Here is a 26611-nt window from a genome sequence, read left to right as displayed (position 1 = left end):
AAACACAGGGTTAGGAAAGTGCACTAATCTAAACCCGTTCATAGACAGGATCCACCCTCTTCCCAGGGATACTGGGAGAGCCTTATATGTAAACTTTTTTTTTTTTTTTTTTTGAGACAGAGTCTCGCTCTGTCGCCCAGGCTGGAGTGCAGTGGCGCGATCTTGGCTCACTGCAACCTCCGCCCCCCGGGTTCAAGGGATTCTCCTGTCTCAGCCTCCCGAGTAGCTGGGATTACAGGCGCCCGCCAACACGCCAGGCTAATTTGTGTATCTAGTAGAGATGGGAATTCACCATGTTGGTCAAGCTGGTCTCGAACTCCAGACCTCAGGTGATCCACGCACCTCGGCCTCCTAAAGTGCTGGGATTACAGGCGTGAGGCACCACGCCCGGCCGTAAACTTGACTATTCTCTAAAGGAGTGTGTTTATAGGCACAGATAAACTGACATGATTGAAAGCGTTTCATTATAGAACTTAAACTTATGTGTCTTGTCTCCAACCCAACGGATCAGTACTCACTGACCCCTACCCAACAAATTAACCTTAAAGATAATAAAATAAAAATAACAACAACAACAACAAACTTACATATGTGTTTTAAGGAATCCCTTGTTTCTAGTATGCTATGAATTAATGTATTATCAATAATAAATTATAAGGTATTTTTCATCTGATGGAAGGGATACGTTTTTAATGCAGATATTAAACAAATGGCACTTTCTGAGGCATGTTTTGGCTTTCTTTTTTGCCATTATTATTATTATTATTATTATTGTTTGAGACAGAGTCTTGCTCTGTCGCCCAGGCAGGAGTGCAGTGGCACGATCTCGGCTCACTGCAACCTCCACCTTCTGGGTTCCAGTGATTCTCCTGCCTCAGCCTCCCGAGTAGGTGGAACTACAGGCGCACGCCACCACTCCCTTTTGTATTTTCAGTAGAGACGGGGGTTTCACCATGTTGGTCAGGCTGGTCTCAAACTCCTGACCTCAAGTGATCCACCCGCCTCGGCCTCGAGCGGCCGCTCTCAACCCTTTTTCACTCTCTCTCTCTTTTTTTTTTTTTTTTTTGAGACACAGTTTTGCTCTCTTGCCCAGGTTGGAGTGCAATGGCACAATCTTGGCTCACTGCAACTTCCGCCTCCTGGGTTCAAGCGATTCTCCTGCCTCAGTCTCCCAAGTAGCTCGATTACAGGCATGCGCCACCACACCTAGCTAATTTTGTATTTCTGGCAGAGATGGGGTTTCACCATGTTGGTCAGGCTGGTCTAGAACTCCTGACCTCAGGTGATTCACCCGCGTTGGCCTCCCAAAGTGCTGGGATTACAGGCGTGAGCCACTGGGCCTGGCCCCTGTTTCACTGTTAACTACACCAAAAGCCTCAAAACAAACTCTCAGTGTGCCGGGGCCTCCTTCCACTTTGACCCTCCAAAAACTTTTGCCACGGCCAAAGGGCACTGTGATAGCGATGATGACATCCTTTTCCTGGTAAAATCGAAGGGACTTCCCCAAGTCTCTCAGTGGGTAGAGCTATGGGGCAGTGAACCCAGTTCTCCTGAATCAACTGTTTGCCCTGTGTTCTGCATTCTTGGGAGAAGCAGCTTCATCTCCTCCTTTAGAAGAGACATCCTGTCCACCGAAGCTGTGGTAAAGCTCTGCTAGTGCTCACACACGTGTTGTTAGTGCTCCTTTTTCATCCCTGGTGAAAGTAAGAGGCAGCCTGAGTCAGCGAGATCAGGGAGCAGGGAACGCAGCACCTGCTGTCCATCTTCCGAAAATGGAAAGGAAAAGAGAGAGCAATTAACCTGAACAGGGTGAGGGAGCTCAGAGATTCCTCCCTGTCAGCACTGGGCAAAAATAAAGGTTAAAATCTGACTGGCAGTACAGAGGGCATGGAACTCTCTTTGGGAATAAATGGCATGAAGGCAATGAGTGTTACTGAAAGTTTCATATCCTGCTCTTCCTAAAGAACTATGCTGTGTATCTCCCCTTGCTAAATGATTCACATTCATTTTATTTTCTCAACAGCCTGTTAGGTCAATGGGACAAGTGTTTTTATTCCTATTTGGGAATCTTCTGCAAGATCACACGGATAGGAGGTGGTGAAAGGCCAGGAATCACCCAAGCTCTGACTGCAAAATCTGCAATTTTCACCCTGCTGCACAGTTCCGTATACATGTATTTTAACAAATAAGTACATGCTATGGAGAGAAAAACTTTATAACTAGTATCAACATATGTGTCACCCTTGTTCCTATATTAATATTTGCTAATCTTTTTTTTTTTTTTTTTTTTTTGAGACGGAGTCTCGCTGTGTCGCCCAGGCTGGAGTGCAGTGGCGGGATCTCAGCTCACTGCAAGCTCCGCCTCCAGTTCGCCATTCTCCTGCCTTAGCCTCCCGGTGGCTGGGACTACAGAAGCCCACCCCCTCGCCCGGCTAGTTTTTTTGTATTTTTTAGTAGAGACGGGGTTTCACCGTGTTAGCTAGGATGGTCTCGATCTCCTGACCTCGTGATCCGCCCGTCTCAGCCTCCCAAAGTGCTGGGATTACAGGCTTGAGCCACCGCGCCCGGCCCCTGCTGATCTTTAATTAGTTGGCAGACACTGTAGTTATTCACTAACTTATTGAACCTGCAATGTGCCAGACATTGTTTTAGATGCATGGGGAGGTTTTCATAAATACATCTTGTTCTTCTAGATCTTTTATCCTACAGAAGAAATACAGATAATAAACAATTAACACAATAAATGGATACATACATCATACATAGGTATGTTAGACAGTTATAAGAGCAGAAATAAAAATAGCAGAGTAAGGGCGGTTGGAGAGTAGCAAGTTAAATAGGTCAAGGTAAGCCTCATGAGAGGGAATTTTGCTCTGTCACCCAGGCTGGAGTGCAGTGGTGAGAACTTGGCTCACGGCAACCTTGGCCTCCCGGCAACCTTGGCCTCCCGGGTTCAAGTGATCTTGTGCCACAGCCTCCTGAGTAGCTGTGCCACCACACCCGGCTAATTTCTGGTAGAGATGGGGTTTCACCATGTTGGCCAGGCTAGTATCAAACTCCTGGCCTCAGGTAATCTACCCGCCTTGGCCTCTCAAAAGTGCTGGGATTACAGGCATGAGCCACTGCGCCTGGCCAAAGGTATAATTTGAACATAGTTGAAGGAAGTAAGAGATGTAGTCATGCAGCTGTCTGGGAGGCCTGAGGGCCTTAGAGGTCATTGGAAAGACTTTGGCTTTTATTATTACGGAAATGGGGACTCACTTCAGGGTTGTTGGATTTTTTTAACATTAAAAAAAATTGATACATAATAATTATACATATTTATGAAGTGCATGTGATATTTCACTACATGCATATAATGTGTAATGATTAAATCAGGATATTCAGCATACCCATCACCTCCAACATTTATTATTTCTTTGTGCTGGGAGTATTTCAAATCCCGTCTTGTAGCTATTTTGAAATATACAATAAATTATTGTTAACTGTAGTCACCCTACTGTGCTATTCAACATTATAACTTATTCTTTCTTTTTTTTTTTTTTTTTTTTGAGACAGAGTCTTGCTCTGTTGCCCAGGCTGCAGTGCAGTGGCTTGATCTTGGCTCACTGCAACCTCCGCCTCCCGGATTCAAGCAATTTTTCTGCCTCAGCCCCCTCGAGTACCTGGGATTATAGGCATGTACCACCACGCTTGGCTAAGTTTTGTATTTTTAGTAGAGATGGGGTTTCACCATGTTGGCCAGACTGGTCTCAAACTCCTGACCTCAGGTGATCCACTCGCCTCCACCTTCCGAAGTACTGAGATTGTAGGCATGAGCCACTGTGCCTGGCCTAGAATATATTCTTTCTATCTGATTGTATGTTTATACCCATTGACTCACCTGTCTTCAGCTCCCTCACCTTGCCCTTTCCCAGCCTCTGGTAAGTGTCATTCCACCCTAACTTCGTGAGAACTGCAGGGTTTTTTTTGTTGTTGTTGTTTGTTTGTTTTTTTTTGAGACGGAGTCTCGCTCTGTCGCCCAGGCTGGAGTGCAGTGGCCGGATCTCAGCTCACTGCAAGCTCCACCTCCTGGGTTTACGCCATTCTCCTGCCTCGGCCTCCCGAGTAGCTGGGACTACAGGCGCCCGCCACCTCGCCCGGCTAGTTTTTTGTATTTTTTGGTAGAGACGGGGTTTCACCGTGTTAGCCAGGATGGTCTCGATCTCCTGACCTCATGATCCGCCCGTCTTGGCCTCCCAAAGTGCTGGGATTACAGGCTTGAGCCACCGCACCCGGCCGAACTGCAGGGTTTTGAACAGAGTAGTGATATGGTCTGATTTATGTTTTAAAGGGTCTTTGGCTGGGCAACATAGCAAGACCCCGTCTCTGTTAAAAATAAAAAAAAAATAACTGGGTGTTGTGACTCACACTTGTAGTCACAGCTACTTGGGGAGCTGAGATGGGAGGATCACTTGAGCCCAGGAGTTCGAGGCTGCAGTGAGCTATGATCCACTGCACTTAAGCCTGGGCAACAGAGTGAGACTCTGTCTCAAGAAAAAAAAGGATCTTTGGCTACTGGGTTGAGAGTAGATTGTAGGAGGGTAAGAGCAGAAGCAAGAAATATGAAGTCTATTGCAATAATCCATATAGGAGATATTGGTGGGTGGTTCAGGCTTCAGTGAAAGTAATGGAGAAGGTGAGAGGTGCCAATGTATTTTGTTTATTTTTTTGAGACAGGATCTCACTCTGTCACCCAAGCTGGAGTGTAGTGGCATAATCAGGGCTCACTGCAGCCTCAACCTCCTGGGCTCAAGAGATCCTCCCACCTCAGCTTCCTGAGTACCTGAGACCACAGGCACATGCCACCACGCCCGACTAATTTTTGTATTTTTTGTAGAGACTGTTTCATAATGTTGCCCAGGGTGGTCTCGAACTTCTGGGCTCAAGGGGTCCTCCTACCTTGGCCTCCCAAAGTGCTAGGATTACAGGCCTGAGCCACTGTGCCTGGCCCCAAGTGCTATGTATTTTGAACGTTGAGTCAATAGAATTTATTGGTAGAGTAAATGTGAGATATGAGTTAAAAAGAGGAGTCAAGGATGCCTCCAAAATTTTTGGCCTGAACAACTGGAAGGATGGAGTTGCCATCACTGAGGTTGAGAAGAGTAATGCACAACTCCAGAGGGCACCATTCGTATCGGCAGTCATGTGAAGGGCATAACTGGGAAGAAGTTGTTAAAAGAAAAACTTCAGCTGAATTCAATGTAAAGGAGTTTGGCCAGGCGCAGTGGCTCATGCCTGTAATTCCAGCACTTCGGGAGGCCGAAGTGGGAGGATCACTTGAGGTCAGGAGTTTGAGACCAGCCTGGCCAACATGGTGAAACCCTGTCTCTACTAAAAAGGCAAAAATGAGCTGGGCATGGTGCCATGTGCTGGTAATCCCAGCTACTTGGGAGGCTGAGGTGGGAGAATCACTTGAACCCGGGAGGTGGAGGTTGCAGTCAACCAAGATCAAGCCACTGCACTCCAGCCTGGGCGACAGAGCAAGACTACATCTTAATAAATAAATAAAAATAAATAACTAAATATAAAGTAGTTTATCTGAGCAATAAACTATTCACGAATCGGGCAGCTCCCAGAATCACAGCAGATTCAGAGAGACTCCAGGGATGCCTGGTAGTCAGAACAAATTTACAGGCAAAAAAAGGGAAGTGAGGTACAGAAATCGGAAGCGAAGTACAGAAACAGTTGGATTGGTTTCAGGTTGTCGTTTGCCTTATTTGGACACAGTTTGAACACTCAGCAGTGTATGAGTGGTTGAAGTATGGCTGCTGTGATTGGCCAAGACTCAGCTATTGTTAGAGTTGCATACTCCTAAATTAGGTTTTCAATCTTGTCTACCCATTAAGTTAGGTTACAGTTGTCCACAAGGACTCAAATATATAAGTACGGAGTCCTTCTCTGGCCATATTTAGTTCGCTTTACAGAGGCAAGGTGCCATCCATAGACTGCGTCGTGGATGGCACTCCTTGGAATTGTGCACTATGGCAGCCCTGCATGTGGAGTAATGACCCTGGTGGGAGCAGCTGGATGGTCAACATTTCAGTTTTGGATGTGTTAAGGTTGAGACATAAAGTAGTCACAGTTGAATATAATGGTTAAGCACTCATTGGGTAGGTAAAACACAGTAGTAGGTTCTGGAGATACAGTGATGAACAAAGACCCTAGTCTCAAGGAGCTTTCATTTTAGTGGAGGAGATGCATGTCACTAGTAAAAGAATAACAAAAACAAAAAAAGTAGAATTACAGGCCGGGTGCAGTGGCTTACGCCTGTAATCCTTGCACTTTGGGAGGCCGAGGCGGGCAGATTGCCTGCGCTCAGGAGTTTGAGACCAGCCTGGGCAACACGGTGAAACCCCGTCTCTACTAAAATACAAAAAATTAGCTGGGCATGGAGGCAGGCCCCTGTACTCCCAGCTACTCAGGAGGCTGAGGCAGGAGAATTGCTTGAACCTGGGATGGGGAGGTTGCAGTGAGCGCAGATCATGTCACTGCATTCCAGCTTGGGCGACAGAGCAAGACTATGTATCCAAAACACACAAACAAACCAAAAAAAGTAAAATTACAACTGTGACAGTCACTAAGATGATGGGAAAGAGCAAAAGAAAGAGCTTCTTAGGTAGATGGAACTGGATGTGCTAAGGTTGTAGGAACAGAGGAAATGTGGTGGGTAGAGGGTGTGAAAGAAGGCAGAAGTGACTAGAGAGGAGCAGAGAGGGTGGGCAGGATCATGGGGAGATGAGGCTGAAAAGGCTGATGGGAGTAGGACAATGCAGAGTCTTCCAGGCTGTGTTGAGAACTTTTGGGGGGCCTCTTATTTCTTTCTATCTATCTGTCTATCTATCTTATCTATCTATCATCTATCTACTATGTATGTATGTATGTATGTATGTATGTATGTATGTATCTCTCTCTCTCCACTTACCTATTTACTATTTTTAGGGTTTATTGAGGTATAATTTATAATTTATTAGGGTAAAATTTACTCTTTTTAAGGGTACTAGTCTATGAATTTTGATCATAATTAAGATGTAGGCTGGGCAAAGTGACTCGAACCTGCAGTCTCAGCACTTTGGGAAGCTGAGGTGGGAGGATCACTTGAGTCCAGGAGTTTGAGACCAGCCTGGGCAACATGGTAAGACCCCTTCATCTTTACAAAAATACAAAAATTATCCAGTTGTGGTGGCGTGTGCCTGTGGTCTGAGCTACTCAAGAGGCTGAGGTAGGAGAACTAGAGCCCGAGAGGCAGACACTGCAGTGAGCTGAGATCGAGCCATTGCGCTCTAGCCTAGGTGACAGAGCCAGACACTGTCTCCAAACAAACAAACATACATACATACATTTATCCCAAGACCCAGCAACACCACTCGTGGATATTGACCCAAGAGAAATGAAGACCTATGTCCACAAAGAAACCTGCACAGTTATGTTTATAATGGCTATATTTATAATAATCAAAAACCGGAAACTACCCAAATTTTGGAAATTTGGGTTTAATACATCATGGGAAATTACGGGAACTTGCTGTCCATAAACGTTCAAATTGAAAGGCGGATGTTTATGACTTTGGGGCCTGGAGGGCAACTTAGATGGATACATGTTTAGATTATTAAAGTGAGGGGTGGGGGAGATATTGGAGATGCTCATACGTCACTATTCCCCGGCCTTATTTATTTATTTATTTATTTACTTATTATTTTTTGAGACGGAGTCTCACTCTGTTGCCCTGATTGGAGTGCAGTGGCGCCGTATCGGCTCTGCATCCTCCACCTCCGGGGTTCAAGTGATTCTTCTGCTTCAGTCTCCTGAGTAGTTGGGATTACAGGTGTGCACCACCACGAGCAGCTAAGTTGTTTGTATTTTTATTAGAGACAGGGTTTCACCATGTTGGTCAGCTGGTCTCAAACTCTTGACGTCAAATAATCTGCCTGCCTTGGCCTCCCAAAGTGCTGGGATTACAGGCATGAGACACCGGGCCCAGCCTCTAATTTATTTAAACAATAATTTAAAGTTAAAACCGAGAGGAGGCGGGCAGATCTTGAGGTCAGGAGTTCAAGACCAGCTTGGCCAACATGGTGAAACCTGTTTCTACTAAAAATACAAAAGTTATCTGGGCCTGGTAGCACATGCCTGTAATCCCAGCTACTGGAGAATTGCTTGAACTGGGACCTGGGAGGCGGAGGTTGCGGTGAGCCGAGATCACGCCACTGCACTCCAGCCTGGGCGACAGAGCGAGACTCTGTCTCAAAAAAAACAAAAAACAAAAAACAAAAAACTGAGAGGCAAAAGTCTGTCTCCCTTCAGCTCGACCAACACTTAGTCTTTCCTTTCCCTCCCTATTTTAAAAAAATAAATCTTTATTGATTTATCCTTTGTGCCAAGCATGGAGATAGGCATTGGGCACAAAAAATTAGTAAGACTCACTTCTTGCCCTCAAGGAACTCAAATTTCTTGAGGGAGGTGGACTTTTAACTGATAGTTACAACAATACAATTTGGTAAGTGCTGTGGTGGAGGCATAGCTCACGCTGATGGAGAGCCTGCTATGCCTTAGGCTTCAAGTGCCTTATATAATATTAACCTTTGTCCAAAGACAAAGTTATAACAGATTTAAAGATCTTAACTGGCTTCCATTTGTGATTCTAAAATCAGGCAACATCTCATTCCATAAAATAGAATGAGTATTTCAGTGAGTTGAACAGAAGAGGTTGGCTTTTTTTTTTTTGAGACAGAGTTCTGTCTGCTCGTCGCCCAGGCTCAAGTGCAATGGCACAAACTCAGCCCACTGCAACTTCTACCTCCTGGGTTCAAGGGATTCTCCTGCCTGAGCCTCTCGAGTAGCTGGGATTACAGGTGCCTGCCATCACGCTCAACTAATTTTTTGTACTTTTAGTAGAGACAGGGTTTCACCATGTTGGCCAGGCTGGTCTCAAACTCCTGACCTCAGGTGATCCACCTGCCTTTGCCTCCCAAAATGCAGAGATTACAGGCATAAGCCACCTTGACCGGCCAAGGTTGGCTTTATAGACAAAAAAAGGTTGAGCAAGCAGAAGTGGAAAACACAAAGTGGATTGGTGTTTAAAGTTATTTTCTGTTTAAAGGTTAAAGCAGAGGGAACTTCTTATCATTCCAGTGAAAACTGACCTACTTGGGGATTTGACTATTATATCTCTCTCCTGATTTCTTTCTTTCTTTTTTTTTTCTCTCCTTTTTTAGACACAGGGTCTTGCTCTGTCACCCAGGCTGGGATGATCATAGCTCACTGCAATCCCTGCCTAAACCGATATTCCCACCTCAGCCTCTGGAGTAGCTGGGACCACAGGCATGTGCCGTTGTGCCACTAAGATTTTGTATTTTTTGTAGAGGGATGGTGGTGGTGTTGGGGGGCGAGGGCTCGGCATGTTGCCCAGGTTGGTCTTGAACTCCTGAGCTCAAGCTCAGCACCTGCCTTGGCCTCCCAAAGTGCTGGAATTACAGGTGTGAGCCACCATGCTTCGCCCCCTCCTGATTTCTTGGAAGGTCAGATAAGCAACTTATTTTCAGCTTGGTTGTGTGGAACTCCAGCATGAGTGACTATTTTGGTTTATCTGTTGGGCCAGTGTAGGAACTCAATTCAAACCAATGATTTACTATATATTTTATTTAATACCATTTAATCCTTATTTAAATCCTATGAGTTTGCTATAATAATTTTCTCCTTTTTACAGTGAGGAAACTGAGGCACTGGAAGATGAAGGCTACAGAGGTAGAAAGTGATGAAAGTATGTGCAGAATACTACCGATTACAGAGAGGGAAGGGCTGGAGTAGTCAAAGAAAGACTTATTTTTAGCTGGGCCTCCAAAGAATTATGATGAACTTAGAAAAAGAATGGGGGAAATGTTTTCCAGCACTTAGTGATCAGAGAAACATTCATACAAAGGCTCAGAGCCTGTGGCAATGTGGGAAATGTGGCAATGTGGGAAAGAGTGTATGGTGGAGGGGCTGCTGCTTAGGGAACTGGCGTGGCATGGGCCAGGAACCTTTCATTTGTAATGCACGATTGGGGAGAATTAAACATCACAGTCTTTGAGGAACTGACAGGAACCTTACCGATCTTCTTGATCCTGTTGTTATACAGATAAGGAAACTGAGGCCAGACAGCTCCAGTGATTTAACTAAGTTCTTGTGGCCAAGAGCATCACGTTTATCTGTTGCTGTAAATTAAGGAATCTGTGGGCTTATTGATTAGGTGTCCCTCAGAGGTTTCCAGGGCCTCATATCTTGCCATCACTTTCCTTAGGGTTATCTGTTCCTGGGCTGGCCTAAGCTTCCTGTCCTTTGAGGAACCTGTCTGCCATCATTGGCCCCAACCCAACAGGAGATCAGTGACCTCCCTGTTCCTGACTTTTTTCCTGACCTACTGACCACCTGCTGACCTATCCGGGTTAATAGCTTTACTGATCTGTCTAGCCTTAAGGCAAGCACTAACCCCAGTGTGAGGAACAAAGGGGCCTGGTGACCCACACCCCCTGGCCCTTTGGCATTCAGTCCTCAGGCTACCCGGAAGGACACATTATTCAGCCTATTTGGGGTGGGGTGAAACAGTTTCTACTTCTTTTCTTTGGTTTTTTTTTTTTTTTTTTTTTTTGAGACCCATTTCGCTCTGTTGCCCTGGCTGGAGTGCAGTGGTGTGACCTCGGCTCACTGCAACCTGTGCCTCCCAAGTTCAAGCAATTCTCGTGCCTGAGCCTCCTGATTAGCCGGGACTACAGGTGCGGCCCACCACGCCTAGCTAATTTTGTATTTTTAATAGAGACAGGGTTTCACCATGTTGACCAGGCTGGTCTCAAATTCCTGACCTTGTGATCCGCCCTAGACTTCCAAAGTGCTGGGATTACAGGTGTGAACCACTGTGCCAGGCCTTTTCTTTAGTCTTTCCCTGCTTTCTAAACACAAAGCAACAGAAAAACTCCTGCTTCAAATGCATGACTCAGGTCTGGCATTCAAGTTGCTGCTATTTTGGAAAAAAGCTGCCTGTAGTGCTTTTGAAATTTCTTATTCTCCTACCTGTGATTAACTCATGTGATTAGCAAAGTTTTATTATCAGAATTTATCAATAAAATGAAGTTAGTGATCTAGTAAATAAGAAGAGAACCTGCACAAAATAGCACGCAGAATCCCATTTTTTTTTCTATGCATTTGTAAGTATTGGAAACATCTGGTGGCCGGGCGCGGTGGCTCATGCCTGTAATCCCAGCACTTTGGGAGGCCGAGGCGGGAGGACCACTTGAGGTCAGGGGTTCGAGACCAGCCTGGCCAACATAGTGAAACCCCGTCTCTACTAAAAATACAAAAATTAGCTGGGTGTGGTGGCTATAATCCTAGCTACTCGGGAGGCTGAGGCAGGAGAATCACTTGAACCCGGGAGGTGGAGGTTGTAGTGAGCCTAGATCGCGCCATTATACTCCAGCCTGGGGACAGAGTGATACCCCGTCTCAAAGAAAAAAATAATAAAAATACAAAAATAAAGAAGAAAACATCTGGAAAGAAGTAGCTGAAAATATTAGAAGTAGTTATATCTGGGTAACAGTGTGTTGATGATCTCTGTTCTTTTTGCTTTTCCACCTTTTCTGAATTTTCTACTATGTGCATATATTGAACGCAGAAAAGCAAACAATAAAATTTTCTTTAAAGTTACTAATATTAGGCAAAGCAAATAGCTCAAATGTACATTTGTGATAGTCCTCTTAGCCTATTACATGTTGAGTAATGTATTCTAGATTGATTTTCCTTGTTAGCCAAAGATTTCATTATTTTGCAGCTTAAGTTGTTTATTTCTAGTTCCTTAAGGTGGTGAGGAGGTGAGGAGAGTGAAGAAGCAAATTCCATTTCAGTAAAACAGGGCGTGCAGCCTTTTGCCCTGAGTCCCTTTGTCTCAAGGCCCCTGTGTTCCGGGTCTTTTGTTGTTCTCTGCACCGACTTTGATTCGAGATTTAAAGAAAAACAAGTGCTGGCCTTCCTTGCGCCCTCTGGTGTCCCAATGAGGTATAACCGGACAAACCCCACAAAGATCACAGCCATTTTCACACAGCGCTCCCCCGACACAGTGATGCCTGGGGACGGGAATGTCGGGAATCTTAGAGGAAGGAATCACACCGACAAGCACGGCAGGCTTAATCTTTGAAACTTAATCAAAGTCTGTAAGTATGGTTACTGGTTTTTAAAAAATTAAAAGCAGTATCTGGGCTGCAAGTATTTAAAAAACCTAATAGGAAATGTCAATTCTCAAAGCATTTGGCACAGCTTTCTGGGTTCTAAAACTAAGAAAATCGTACTACGTATGTTGTTTTATAAATACAGCATAAACCAGTACTTTGTTATTTGTTTAAAAAATTTCTTTTAGAGACAGAGTCTTGTCCTGTCACCCAGGCAGGAGAGCAGTGGTGCAACCTTAGCCCACTGCAGCCTTGAATTCCTGACCTCAGGTGATCCTCCACACTTCCCAAAGGGCTGGATTTACAGGTGTGAGCCAATGTGCCTGGCCTAGTACTTTGGATTAAATGCAAATAAATTAGGTGAAAGAGAGGTCTGGATACCTAGACTTTAGCTTGACTGAGGATAATGATTTCTGCAACTTTAAGCTTTACCATGTTGATCAAAAATAAAATTCTAAGTTCTCCAATCAGTTGAATGGATGCCTCTTTGTCCAAGGGCATTCCAAAGTTACCTGAAATACTAGTTCATGTCATGATGGGAACAGTGGTCAGACAAGCCTCATTATACTCTCCTCCCTTTGGGAGAGAGTCCCGTTGGGATTCAGGCACATCTGACCAGCATTAACATTAAACCTGAAGTCTGACAAAGCAGGCTTTTTGTAGCAATAAGATACGAACATGACAGACAGCAGGCCCTTAAGTAAATTGAAGTAGTTTAACCCCCCCCCCGCAAAAATATATATTTTTGACACATTTTGAAATGGCCCTGCAAAGGTGTCTCTTGTGGGGAAAATCTACTTTCAGTAGAGAATCCCCTTCCCTTTCCAGATATTTTTCCTTAACCAGGAGAGAATTAACTAAGAGTCTTGCACCTTAAAAAGGTAAAAAAATAAAATTTTTGGCTGGGCATGGTGGCTCACACCTGTGATCCCAGCACTTTGGGAGGCCAAAGTGGGTGGACCACCTGAAGGTCAGGAGTTTGAGAGCAGCCTGGCCAACATGGTGAAACCCCATCTCTACTAAAAATACAAAATTTAGCCAGGCGTAGGGGCGGGCACCTGTAATCCCAGCTACTTGGGAGGCAGATGCAGGAGAATCGCTTGAACCTGGGAGGTGGAGGTTGCAGTGAGCCGAGATCACACCATTGCCCTCCAGCCTGGGCAACAAGAGCGAAACTTCATCTCAAAAATAAATAAAAATAATAAAATAAATAAATAAAAATAAAAAATAGAAGTTTTACAATCTGACCTGGTGCAGTGGCCCACCCCTTTTATCCCAGCACTTCAGGAGGCCGAGGCAGGTGGCTTGCTTGAGCCCAGGAGTTCGAGATAAGCCTGGGCAACATGGTGAAACCCTGTCTCTACTAAAAATACAAAAATTACCAGGACGTAGTGGTGCGCACCTGTAATCCCAGCTACTCCAGAGGCTGAGAGGTGCGATGATGGCTTGAGCCTGGGAGGTTGAGGCTGCAGTGAGCTGAGATTGCACCAGCTGGGTGGTGGAGGGAGACCGAGAAATATTTACAATCTGTTCTCTCTGAAGCCTGCTACCTGGAAGCTTTATCTGCATAACAAGAACTTTGATTTTCACAACCCCTTATCTTAACTCAGGCACTCCCTTCTGTAGATTTCAGGTCTTTAGACAAACTCTTTCAACTAACTCCCAATCAGAAAATCTTTGAATCCACCCATGACCTGGAAGTGCCCCATGCACCCTCACTCAACGTGGACTTGTCCCGCCTTCCTGCAGGGAACTGATGTACATCTTAGATGTATTATGTTTCTCTAAAATGTGTAATAAAAAGCTGTAGCCCGACCACTTCGAGCACATGTTCTCAGGATCTCTTGGGGCTGTGTCACCGGCCATGGTCACTCATGTTTGACTCAGAATAAGTCTCTTCAAATATTTTACAGAGTTTGACTCTTTTCTTCATCGACAATCAATATGTGAGAGTTGATACTGAAGGTCCCTTTTGTCTGTAATATACTTCATTCTATCACATTTTTCACCAAGGTGTTTTGTTTGGTTTTTATAGAGATGAGATCTCACTTTGTTGCCCAACCTGGTCTCTTGGGCTTAAGAGATCCTCCCTCCTCAGCCTTCTAAAGTGCTGAGATTACATGTGCGAGCCCCGGTCTTAAACTGTGCTTTTTTTTTTTTTTTTGAGCCCGAGTCTTCCTCTGTCACCCAGGCTGGAGTATAGTGCCACGATCTCGGCTCACTGCAACCTCCACCTTCCTGGCTCAAGCATTTCTCCCTACCTCAGCCTCCTGAGTAGCTGGGATTACAGGTGTCTGCCACCACGCTTGGCTAATTTTTTTTGTTTGTTTTGTATTTTTAGTAGAGACAGCTTTTCACCATGTTGTCCAGACTGGTCTCCAACTCCTGACCTCAGGTGATCTGCCTGCCTCAGCCTCCCAAAGTGCTGGGATTACAAATGTGAGCCACTGCCCCTGGCTAAACTGTGCTTTTTAAAATTATATTTCCACTAAAAAATGTAGATGTAAAATATTTTTAGTTTAAATATTTGATTGATAAGATCTCAGGCATTAGGCTAGGCGCGGTGGCTCATGCCTGCAATCCCAGCGCTTTGGGAGGCTGAGGTGGGTGGATCACCTGAGGTCAGGAGTTCAAGACCAGCCTGACCAACATGGTGAAACACCGTCTCTACTAAAAATACAAAATTAGCCGGGCATAGTGGCATGCGCCTGTAATCCCAGCTTGAGAGGCTGAGGCAGGAGAATTGCTTGAACCTGGAAGGTGGAGGTTGTGGTAAGCCAAGATCGTGCCATTGTACTCCAGCCTGGGCAACAAGAGTGAAACTCCATCTCAAAAAAGAAACAACAGCAGCAAACCTCAGGCATTACAATTTTATTTGAATAGGCAATTCATGCACACAGAACAAAGTTCAAAAAGTACCAGATGCCAGAAGGTATAAGGTATACAGATGAAAGTCTCCCATTTTTTCTTTTCTTTCCTTTTTTTTTTTTTTTTTTTTTTGAGACAAGCTTCTTTCTGTCGCTCAGGCTGGAGTGCAATGGCGTGATCCCAGCTTGTTGCAATCTCTGCCTCTTGGGTTCAAGCGATTCTTCTGCCTCAGCCTCCAGAGTAGCTGGGATTATAGGCACGCCACCATGCCCGGGCAAGTTTTGTATTTTTTAGTAGAAACGGGGTTTCACCAGGTTGGCCAGGCTGGTGTCGAACTCCTGGCCTCTAGTGATCTGCCTGCCTTGGCCTCCCAAAGTGCTGGGATTATAGGCATGAGCCATCAGGCCCAGCTTCTCTCCCATTTCTAACTCACAGCAATTCTCTTGAGTGATGTTGGGGTTGGCCTGGGAGCTCAACAAGGCCATCATAGGCTTTGAGTATTCTCTTCTTGTTCTGGGTCTTTCTTCTCTGCTACCTTTAGCAAAAGGACATTTCTTTTTTTTTTTTGTGCAGTCTCTCTGTGTCGCCCAGGCTGGAGTGCAGTGGCAATCTCGGCTCACTGCAAGCTCCGCCTCCTGGGTTCCATGCCAGTCTCCCAGCCTCAGCCTCCGAGTAGCTGGGACTACAGGCCCGCCACCTCGCCCGGCTATTTTTTGTATTTTTAGTAGAGGCGGGGTTTCCACCATGTTAGCCAGGATGGTCTCGATCTCCTGACCTGCGTGATCCGCCGCCTCGGCCTCCCAAAGTGCTGAGATTACAGGCTTGAGCCACCGCGCCCGGCCTGGACATTTCTTTTTCATGATTGTCACTTCATGTCTGCAAAGTAGCTGCTGCAGCCATCATGGCCAGTTTCAAGGCTGGAACATGAGGGAACTCCAGCACCCTTTCCTTTTGAATGTCCCTTTTAACTGGGAGAAACCTTTCCAGGGAAACCCTGACAGTTGTTTTCCTGTTTCATTAACCACTATTGGGCCACACAGAGGCTGGGAAAGTGACTGTCAGGCAAAAGGGTATGAATAGTGATTCTAATATTGGTTTTTTATTTTTGTATTCTAGTTTTCTGTGCTGGGTGTAAGAACTGAAATCTATTAGTATAACACCATTTTCCCTCAATTCAGCAATAATGTTTTCATCATTTCTATTTCAGGAGATACATCCAGAAAACTGCATTACAATTTCAAATCAAAGCTGTACAAGTTGTTTTTTTTTTTTTTACACAGACATCACCATGTTAGAAAAGTTGGATAAGTTTTGAAACCATTCTGAACCTGTCATTCCTGTCTTTCAAATCCTTCCAAGGCATCTTATTATTGATTTGTTTCTATATTTTCCTCATTATTTTTTTTTTTTTTTGAGACGGAGTCTCGCTCTGTCACCCAGGCTGGAGTGCAGTGGCCGGATCTCAGCTCACTGCAAGCTCTGCCTCCCGGGTTCACGCCATTCTCCTGCCTCAGCCTCCCGAGTAGCTGGGACTACAGGCGCCCGCCACCTCGCCCGGCTAGTTTTTTGTATTTTTTAGTAGAGACGGGGTTTCACTGGGTTCGCCAGGATGGTCTCGATCTCCTGACCTTGTGATCCGCCCGTCTCGGCCTCCCAAAGTGCTGGGATTACAGGCTTGAGCCACCGCGCCCGGCTATTTTCCTCATTATTAAAGAGGTTGAGTATCTTTTCTCTAGAGCTAGTTTGGGTTTTGATTTTCTTCACTTTCCTGATGGAGTCATTTTAGAATTGAAGGGCATCATAGCAACTGAGGCAGTGTTGACATCATCAATATTTTAGGATGACAGGTAACCATATTTCCCAGTTTGCTTGGGACAAGGCCTGTTTGTACCTCTTGCCCTAGCATTTTTTTTTTTTTTTGAAACAGAGTCTCGCTCTGTCGCCCAGGCTGGAGTGCAGTGGCGTGATCTCAGCTCACTGCAACCCCCACCTCCTGGGTTCAAGTGATTCTCCTGCCTCAGCCTCCTGAGTAGCTGGTATTACAGGCATACACCACCACTCCTGGCAAATTTTTGTATTTTTAGTAGAGACAGACTTTTGCCATGTTGGCCAGTCTGGTATCAAACTCCTGACCTCAAGTGATCCCCCGGCTTGGCCTCCCACACTGATGGGATTACAGGCGTGAGTCACCACGCCTGGCCCTAGTATATGCATTGTGGTCAATCTCAAAAGTGTGTGAGTTTTGTTGAAAAATTATATGGTGGCCATTTATTATCTGAAATACACATCAAAATACCACTATTGCCATTTTGCTCTGGTATCTTCATCAGTGGGTTCAGGATTGTTATGAAGGGTGAGGTTTGTTCTGCTTCCTTCTCTGTTGTATCTCCAGAGCTCAGAACAGTGCCCAGCACCCAGTAAGTGCTTAATGAATATGAATGCATCTGCACATAAATTCATTTCTTGGGGCTTGGCACATTGCCACTTGAACAAATGGATTCTATTAACAAGGAGTATGGAGCTATGATTTTGGGGTACACAACTCATGGTGCCTGCCAAAACATGCGTTTTAGATTTTGATAGATATCGTCAAGTTGTTCTCCACAGGGGTTGAGCCAGTTTACACTCCCACCAGCAATATGTGAGAGCATCTGTTTCTCTAACCTTCACCCACATGGTGTTATCAAAATTTTTATCTGTGCCAATCTGGTAGTTTAAATTTACATTTTCTTTATTATGGAAAGATAGAGCATACTTTCATATGTTTAAAAGCCATTTGAAATTTCTAAGAACTGTCTGTTCATATCCTCTGCCCATTTTTTTTTTTAGTGAATTACTGGTCTTTTTCTTATGAATCTATAGCAATACAAATAGTTGTTCCAAGGTTTTCATGCCTTTTGAGTTTGTTTCTGGTGTTGTTACTAAGCAGAATTTAAAATGTATTTATATTTAGCTTCTTTCCTTTTATTGCATCTATATTTTGCATCATGCTTAGAAAGGCTTTCCCAGATTGTAAAATAAATCTCCCATATTTTCTTGTCTTACTTCCAAGTTTTCATTTTTTTCACATATAAGTCTTCATCTATCTGAAATTTATTTTGGTGATATGATTTGAGATATGAATAAATTCTAATATTGTTATTGAATAGCTCATCTTTTCCCCACTGGTGGAAACTCTAAAGGGTTCATGATATACAGAGACCATTTCCTATGAAACTTTTAACACTCTAGTAAATTCTAGGGAAAGAAACTCAAGGACAAATCAGTCAAGATGGAATTTTATTTTATCATTATTTTTTGTTATTTTATTTTATTGTTTTTTTTTGTTGTTGAGACAGAGTTTTGCTCTTTTTGCCCAGGCTGGAGTGCAATGGCGTGATCTTGGCTCACTGCAACCTCCGCCTCCCGGGTTCAAGCAATTCTCCTGTTTCAGCCTCCCAAGTAGCTGGAATTACAGGTACCTGCCACCACCCCCGGCTAATTTTTTTTTTTTTTTTTGTATTTTTAGTAGAGACGGGGTTTCACCATGTTGGCCAGGATGGTCTCCATCTCTTGACTTCGTGATCCACCTGCCTTGGTCCCCCAAAGTGCTGGGATTACAGGTGTGAGCCACCGCGCCCGGCCGGATGGAATTTTAATTTGTAGTTTAATGTCTTCCATTTCCTCAATTTATAATAACGCTATCTTTTATTAAGTATTTATGTGTTAAGTATAATACTACAAAAGACTGTATAAAAATACAGAGTTTATGGAATAATGGTAAAACGAACACCTGTGTACCTGTTACCCAGATGAACATGTAAAACTTTGCCAGTGACTTGAAAATCCTGTTTGCTCTACTTCAATCATCTTCTTCTTCCTCCTCAGGAGGTAACTACTATCCTGATTTTTTGATAATTATTTCTTGCTTTGCTTTATAGTTTTACCACCTATGTGGCTATTCTTAAATATTATTTATTTTTTGTATTTGATGAGAACAAAAAATATCTTTGTTGTTGTTATTTTGAGACAGTGTCTTGATCTGTTGCTTAGGCTGGAGTGTAGTGGCACAGTCACATCTCACTGCAGCCTTGACCCCTCCCAGGCTTCAACAATCCTCCCACCTCAGCCCCCCAGTTAGCTGGGACTACAGGCATGCACCATCATGCCCGGCTAATTTTTGTAGTTTCTTTTTTTTGTACAGACAGGGTTTCACCATGTTGTCCAGGCTAGTCTTGAACTCCTGGACTCAAGTGATCTGCCTGCCTCAGCCTCCCAAAGTGCTAGGATTACAGGCGTGAGCCATGGCTCCTGGCCTTATATTGCTTATTTTTGACAACTGAGTGGCAAGCCCAACCATTGCGGCAGGCTCTCAAAAGATAAGCTCTGGGTCAAGTTCAGTGGTAGCGTTCCTGAGAGAATGCAAGAGCTCCTTTTGGGAAGTCGGTGGTCAGGGTCAAGAGTGAGTTCTGGGAAACACAGGATATATCACAGCTGGGACATCTGGCAGGGCTGCAGTTGGGGTCAGGTAATGGATATCTGCAGAAACATAGTCAAGAAGTGGGAGCTCTATCTGCAACTCCCAAGCTCTCCATGGTTTCTTACCTACTTTCAAGAAGAAATCAAAGAAAACCCTTTCTATGGGGTAAGGTGAATTTCCTCAGTTCAGGAAGACAGCTGGTCATGGTGGGTGTGTTAGTATTCTATTGCCACATAACAAATTATCACTAATGCAGCAGCTTAAAACAACATACATTTATTGTCTCATAGTTTCTACAGGTGAGGAGCCTGGCATATTTTAGCTGGTTCCTCTCCTCAGGGTCTCATTAGGCTGAAATCAAGACATTGGTTGGCTGCCTCCTTCTCTAGAGGCTCCACTAGGGAAATATTTATTTCCAAGATAGCTCAGGTTGTTAGCAGAGTTCATTTCCTTGCAGGTGTAGCACTGGAGGCTAGGCTAGGCTTGTCTTGTCTTGTCTTGTCTTGTCTTGTCTGCCTGACTGCCTTCCTTCCTTCCTTCCTTCCTCTCTCTGTCTCTCTTTTTCTCTTTCTTTCCTTCTTTTTTGACAGAGTCTCTCTCTGTTGCCCAGGCTAGAATGCAATGGCACAGTCTGGGCTCATGGCAACCTCCACCTCCTGGGTTCAAGCGATTCTCCTGCCTCAGCCTCCCAAGTAGCTGGGATTACAGGCATCTGCCACTATGCCTGGCTAATGTTTGTATTTTTAATAGAGACGGGGTTTCACCATGTTGGCCAGGCTGGTCTTGAACTCCTGACCTCAAGGGATCTGCCTGCTTGGCCTCCCAAAGTGTTGGGATTACAGGCCTGAGCCACTGCGCCTGGCCTTCACTTTCTTTCTGGCTGTCAGTGGGGACTGCTGCCAGCTCCTAGAGGCTGCTCTCAGGTGGCCTTCTCCACTCAGCAATGGAGACTCTCCCTTATGATGAGTCTCCCTTATGTTAAGTCTCCCTCGTGCTTAGAATCTCTCTGGCTTTCTCTTCTGCTACCAGCCAGAGAAAATGCTCTTAAAATGCCTTTAAAGGGCTCACATGATTAAGTCAGGTTTACCAGGATAATCCTCTGTCTTAAAGTCAACTGATTAGTCACCTTAATTACATCTGCAAAACTTTGTGTCATGCAAGGTGACATAACCCTACTCATAACTAGGGGGTGGAGATTATAGAGGCCATTTTAGGATTCTGCTTGTCACAGTGAGGAGAGCAGAAACTCCACTGGTCCATAGTCAAGATGTGCCAAGCGCAGACAAAATCTAGGTCAGACTCACCAGGCCTCAAAAAGAGGTCCAATGGCAAAGGGTATTTTCGAGATGGCTCCTGTGATGTCTGCATCTTGTGTCACATTGCTCCAATCTGGATTGACTGTCCTCTGCATCTGACACATAGCTGTCATTCAAGGACCTCTTTTTATCATCCTCCTGAGGATCCTTTTTATTTCTCTCATGTTGGATTGCTTCTTTCTTGCAGCAATTTCTTCCTTTTCACTCTTAATTCACACTCTCTCTTGCTTTCCTCTTATTCTGGTGGAGTCAATCTTCTTGAAATTTCTTGATAATGGGTACACAGAAGTTAAATTTTTTCAGACCTTTTATGTCTAAAAAACTCCTTTTTTTTTTTTTTTTTTTTTGAGCTGGAGTCTCACTCTGCCACCTGGTTGGAGTGCAGTGGTGTGATCTTGGCTCACAGCAACCTCCACCTCCTGGGTTCAAGTGATTCTCCTGCCTCAGCCTCCCGAGTAGTTGGGATTACAGTCGCCCACCACCATGCCTGGCTAATTTTTTTGTATTTTTAGTAGAGACGGGGTTTTGCCATGTTGACCAGGCTGGTTTTAAACTCCTGACCTCAGGCAATCTGCCTACCTTGGCCTCCCAAAGTGCTGGAGTTACAGGTGTGGGCCACTGTGCCTGGCCAAAAAAAACCTTTATATTTTTATTTTTAGATATAGGGTCTTGCTCTGTCACCCAGGATGGGATGCAGTGACGTGATCATAGTTCATGGTAACCTTGAGCTCCTAGGCTCAAGGGATCCTCCTGCCTTAGCCTCCCAAGCAGCTAGGATGACAGGTGTGAGCCACCATGCCTGGATTCAATTTTATGTTTATATTTGATTGATAGCTTAGCTGAGAATATAATTCTAGTTGGAAGTTATTAGCCCTCAAAATTTTGAAGGCATCATTTCACTTTCATTGTGCTAGATTGTCTGTTGTCCAGCTATACATCTCCATTATTCCTTCTAGAGTTCACTCTGCATTAAAGCAGAGAAACCTGCAGTTACATGTGCCAGAATCCCCTCCTTCATTTGATTCCAAGTTGGAGTTTGCCAATGAGATGCACTTGTGTGAGAAGCAAAGCAGAAAAGAAAAACCATTGTTCAACAGAGGCAGTTGAAGGCAGACACGTGGACTGAAGGCAAGATCTTGAGAGTTACCTGTTTGGGCGCTATAAGCAGCTGGGATTGAAGGCAGTGGCTTGCCTTAGATTGTTGAGATTTTTTCCATGGCTTGCAGGTGAAGTTCTGTGAATCACTTCTACTGGCTGCTTTGCTGACCTTCACATCCTCAACACTTAGCTCTTTTTTTTTTTTGTTTTTGAGATGGAGTCTCACTCTGTTGCCCAGGCTGGAGTGCAGTGGTGCGATCTCGGCTCACTGCAACCTCTGTCTCCCAGGTTCAAGTGATTCTCCCTCCTCAGCCCCCTCAGTAGCTGGGATTATAGGCACATGCCACCATGTCCAGCTAATTTTTGTGTTTTTTGTAGAGACGCGGTTTCACCATGTTGGCCAGGCTGGTCTCGAACTTCTGACCTGGTGATCCGCCTGCCTCAGCCTCCCAAAGTGCTGGGATTACAGGTGTGAGCCTTGTGTCCGGCCATTATTTTTTTTTTTTTTAAATTTTTAAAAATTCTTCATGGTAACAAAATGCCTGCTGCAACTGCAAACATCACATCTGTGCATGACGTCTAAAATAGGAAAAAGAGAGTACAGATGCTCTTCTTCATGCATTCGTCTTATTTTATCAGGAGCATAAATTGTTTCAAAGTTAGACCAGAGTGATTGGGCAAATTTGTATACCTACCTCATGCCCACCCCTAAATCACAGCAAAAGGAAAGGGAAACCATCAGGATTAATTAGCTGGGGCTGGGGGGAGAGCATATTTCTGCCTATGCCTGCACAAATTGAAGCTCTTCAAGCAAGAAATAAGGGGAAATGGCTGTTAAGAAGGCAACCAACTCTGTCTGCCATGTTCCTCATGTAAGGATACTGCATGTAACATTGCAGACTATTGATCAGTGGACAACCAGTAGGAAAAACCAGATTTTATTTATTTATTTTTTTTATTTATTTATTTTTTTTTTTTGAGACGGAGTCTCGCTCTGCCGCCCAGGCTGGAGTGCAGTGGCCCGATCTCAGCTCACTGCAAGCTCCGCCTCCCGGGTTCACGCCATTCTCCTGCCTCAGCCTCCCGAGTAGTTGGGACTACAGGCGCCCGCCACCGCGCCCGGCTATTTTTTTGTATTTTTTTAGTAGAGACGGGGTTTCACCGTGTTAGCCAGGATGGTCTCGATCTCCTGACCTCGTGATCCACCCGTCTCGGCCTCCCAAAGTGCTGGGATTACAGGCTTGAGCCACCGCGCCCGGCCGAAAAACCAGATTTTAAAAAGTGTTCTAAATTCCTCACAATTATGTAATGTCATTTAATCCATCAGTAGGAGAGATGACGAAGGTAACATTTTATAAGAATGAAATATCTGACAGGAATTAGCAAAAGTTTCAGAGTTGGCCTTAGGAATAAAGTGAAGACAAAATAATAAGAATTTGATTAAATTCACAGTTAGAACCAGATATATTACATTAATATTAATAGCAAAAGAAGCAAAGAAAGAAGATATATCCAAAGGGTAAAAAGTATATTTGAAGTGTTTTGGGATTTCTACTCATGAAAGAAATGCTTCTCAGTTAGGGGAAAAGTCAGCAGACTTCTCTATGTAGCTGACGAGGTTAGCTAGTCCTGCTACTTTTGATGAATTATTAGAAGACTCACCCACTTAGAAAAAGCTGTGTGCATTTAAAACAAATCATTAATAATGAAATTGATTGTAACTTGTGAAAAACAGAACAAACAGGTATCTGTACTTCTGCTTGAAATATTAGTTCTTGAGTTTTGAAGAGATTATGCCAGTCAGGTTATTAGTCCCATGTAACAAAACTTTGGCTAGTTAAAGCAGAAATAGGCCAGGTGCAGTGACTCACGCCTATAATCCCAGCACTTTGAGAGGTTGAGGTGAGTGGATCACGAGGTCAGGAGATCAAGGCCGTCCTGGCTAACACGGTGCCATCCCATCTCTACTAAAAATACAAAAAATTAGCCAGGCATGGTGGCGCGTGCCTATAGTCCCAGCTACTCGGGACGCTGAGGCAGGAGAATCACTTGAACCTGGGAGGTAGAGCTTGCAGTGAGTCGAGATCGCGCCACTGGACTCCAGCCTGGGTGACAGAGTGAGACTCCATGTCAAAAAAAAAAAAAAAAGAGAAATTATTGAGGTCTAACTTAGAGCTCACAGAAACTCTGGGAGGGCCAGAGTTAGACTTGGCAGCTTGACAGTCAGAAACAAATGACTTGGTGGATACAGCAAAGATTTCATGACAGTGTCTGTCACTGAAGACCCTGTTAGAGCACCCTCCCTTCCACTGCTGTCTGTTGTGAAGACCTTCATGGGAATGGCACCTCCACTGGAGCCCTCCCTGGAAGCATGGATTCTGTGCACCGCCTGTTTTCTTGTACTGTTCTGCAAATTGAATCTTCATATGGGTGTATCTGGCTAGTAAGTCCTGTGCCACAAGTCAGCATGCCGGCTGCAAGAAGGGCTGAGAAGTCCAGTTTCTGATTTCCACCTTTGAGGGTGAGACTTATAATGTGTAGAATTCTCCAGACATAGGAATTCTGAGCAAAAGATGCTGATATGATTTGGCTGTATGTCCTCACCCAAATCTCATGTTGAATTGTAATTCCCAGTGTTGGGGGAGGGACCTGTTAGGAGGTGATTGGATCATGGAGGCAGTTTCCCCCCTTGCTGTTCTCATCATAGTGGGTGAGTTCTCACAAGATTTGATGATTTAACAGTGTGTAACACTTCCCCCTTCTCTCTCTCTCCTTCTCTGCCATAGTAAGATGTGCTTGCTTCCCCTTTCCCTTCTGCCATGATTGTAAGTTTCCTGAGGCCTAGTCATGCTTCCATACAGCCTGTGGAACTGTGAGTCAATTAAACCTCTTTTCTTCATAAATTACCCAGTCTCAGTTCTTTTTTTTTTTTTTTTTTTTTGAGATAGGGTCTCACTCTGTCACCCAGGCTGGAGTGCAGTGATGAGATCTTGGCACACTGCAGCCTCTACCTCCAGGACTCACGCAGTCCTCTTGTCTCAGCCTCCTGAGTAATTGGGACTACAGGCATGCACCACTATGCCCTGCTAATTTTTGTATTTTTTGTAGAGATGGGGTTGTGCTGTGTTGCCCAGGCTGGTCTTGAACTCCTGGGCTCAAGCAGTCTCTCACCTTGGTCTCCCAAAGTGTGTGTGGGTAGTGGGTGATCAGGTAGTTCTTTATAGCAATGTGAGAATGGAACAGACTAATACAGCATCTGTGAATAGAACACATGTCAAATTGAGTAACAGGCTTAAGAGCATGGAGTCAGGTATACCTTAGTTCAAGTCCAGCCCCACAGCTTCCCGCCTGAGTCATTCTGGGTAACTTCTTTACCTTTGTAAGCTTGTTTCATCGTTTGTAAAATATGTATGATAATAGTGGCTACATCACAGAGGTGCTATTAAAATTAAATGAGAAAGGATGGGCACGGTGGCTCACGTCTATAATCTCAGCACTTTGGGAGACCAAGGCAGGTGGATCCCTTGAGTCCAGGAGTTTGAGACCAGTCTGAGCAACATGGTGTGACCCCGTATCTACAAAAAATAAAAAAATTGGCTCACGCCTGTAATCCCAGCACTTTGGGAGGCGTAGGCGGGAGGATCACGAGGTCAGGAGATCAAGACCATCCCGGCTAACATGGTGAAACCCCGTCTCTACTAAAAATACAAAAAATTAGCCAGGCGTGGTGGCAGGCGCCTGTGGTCCCAGCTAATCGGGAGGCTGAGGCAGGAGAATGGCATGAACCTGGGAGGGGGAGCTTGCAGTGAGCAGAGATTGCGCCACTGCACTCCAGTCTGGGCAACAGAGAAGACTCCGTCTCAAAAAAAAAAATAAATAAATAAAATAAAAAATTAGCTGGGTGTGGTGGCATGCACCTGTAGTCCCAGCTACTTGGGAGGCTGAGGCAGGCGGATCACTTAAGGCCATGAGTTTGAAGCTTCAGTGAGGAATGGTTGTGCCACCACACTCCAATCTGGGTGATAGAGACCCTGTGTAAAAAAAAAAAAAAAAAAAAAAAAAAAAAAAAAAAAGTTTAAATGAGATAAAGCATAAAGCACTTAACCTAGTACCTAGTGCATGGTGAATAAGTCACTGATTACAAGCTTATATTACTATTATTATTGATCTTCTTGTTGGTATTGTTACTGGTGTTTATGTAGGACAATCAAAGCTGATGATATAAAATTTAACCATTATAGCACATTAGGTAGTTTCTGTCCCAGGAATTACAGTTTGGGAATTAAATTCAGAGCTCCCTTTTCCGGTTTAAAAAAGCCAAGAAGGATTAGTACTAATATTCTGATAATTTATAAATGCCTCTCTCAACTCACCATCTTCCTACATCTTCCTCCTGCTTTATCTGTTTTCGATTACAATCACAGAATGCCAGTTTTAGGTCAACATATGTTCTTGGCTGCATGCAGTGTCTCATGCTGGTAATCCTCACACTTTGGGATGCCATAACAGGAGGATCTCTCGAGCTCAGGAGTTCGAGTCTGCAGTGAGCTATGATTGCACCATTGCACTCCAGCCATGGCAACAGAATGAGACCCTGTCTCTAAGAAAAAAAGAAAAAGAAATCACAATGTAGTCAC

At 44.5% G+C, this 26611-nt stretch overlaps 1 long non-coding RNA gene across 3 annotated transcripts in view; it reads left to right on the top strand.

The window, feature by feature from the left end:
* Nucleotides 1–26611, top strand: part of LOC103876002 — a 181535-nt gene that overhangs the window by 1382 nt on the left and 153542 nt on the right. For 2 of the 3 annotated variants that reach the window (XR_002515809.2, XR_002515807.2), the window contains exon 1: nt 11483–12218. The exons of the other annotated variant lie outside the window; for it this stretch is intronic. This is a non-coding gene — a long non-coding RNA (uncharacterized LOC103876002). Of the gene's footprint in view, nt 1–11482; nt 12219–26611 lie in introns of those variants that run through there. 3 annotated transcript variants of the gene reach the window in all.

This window comes from Papio anubis, chromosome 9, assembly GCF_008728515.1.
Source record: "Papio anubis isolate 15944 chromosome 9, Panubis1.0, whole genome shotgun sequence".
Lineage (NCBI taxonomy): Eukaryota > Metazoa > Chordata > Mammalia > Primates > Cercopithecidae > Papio > Papio anubis.
This window is presented reverse-complemented; position numbering and strand designations above follow the sequence as displayed.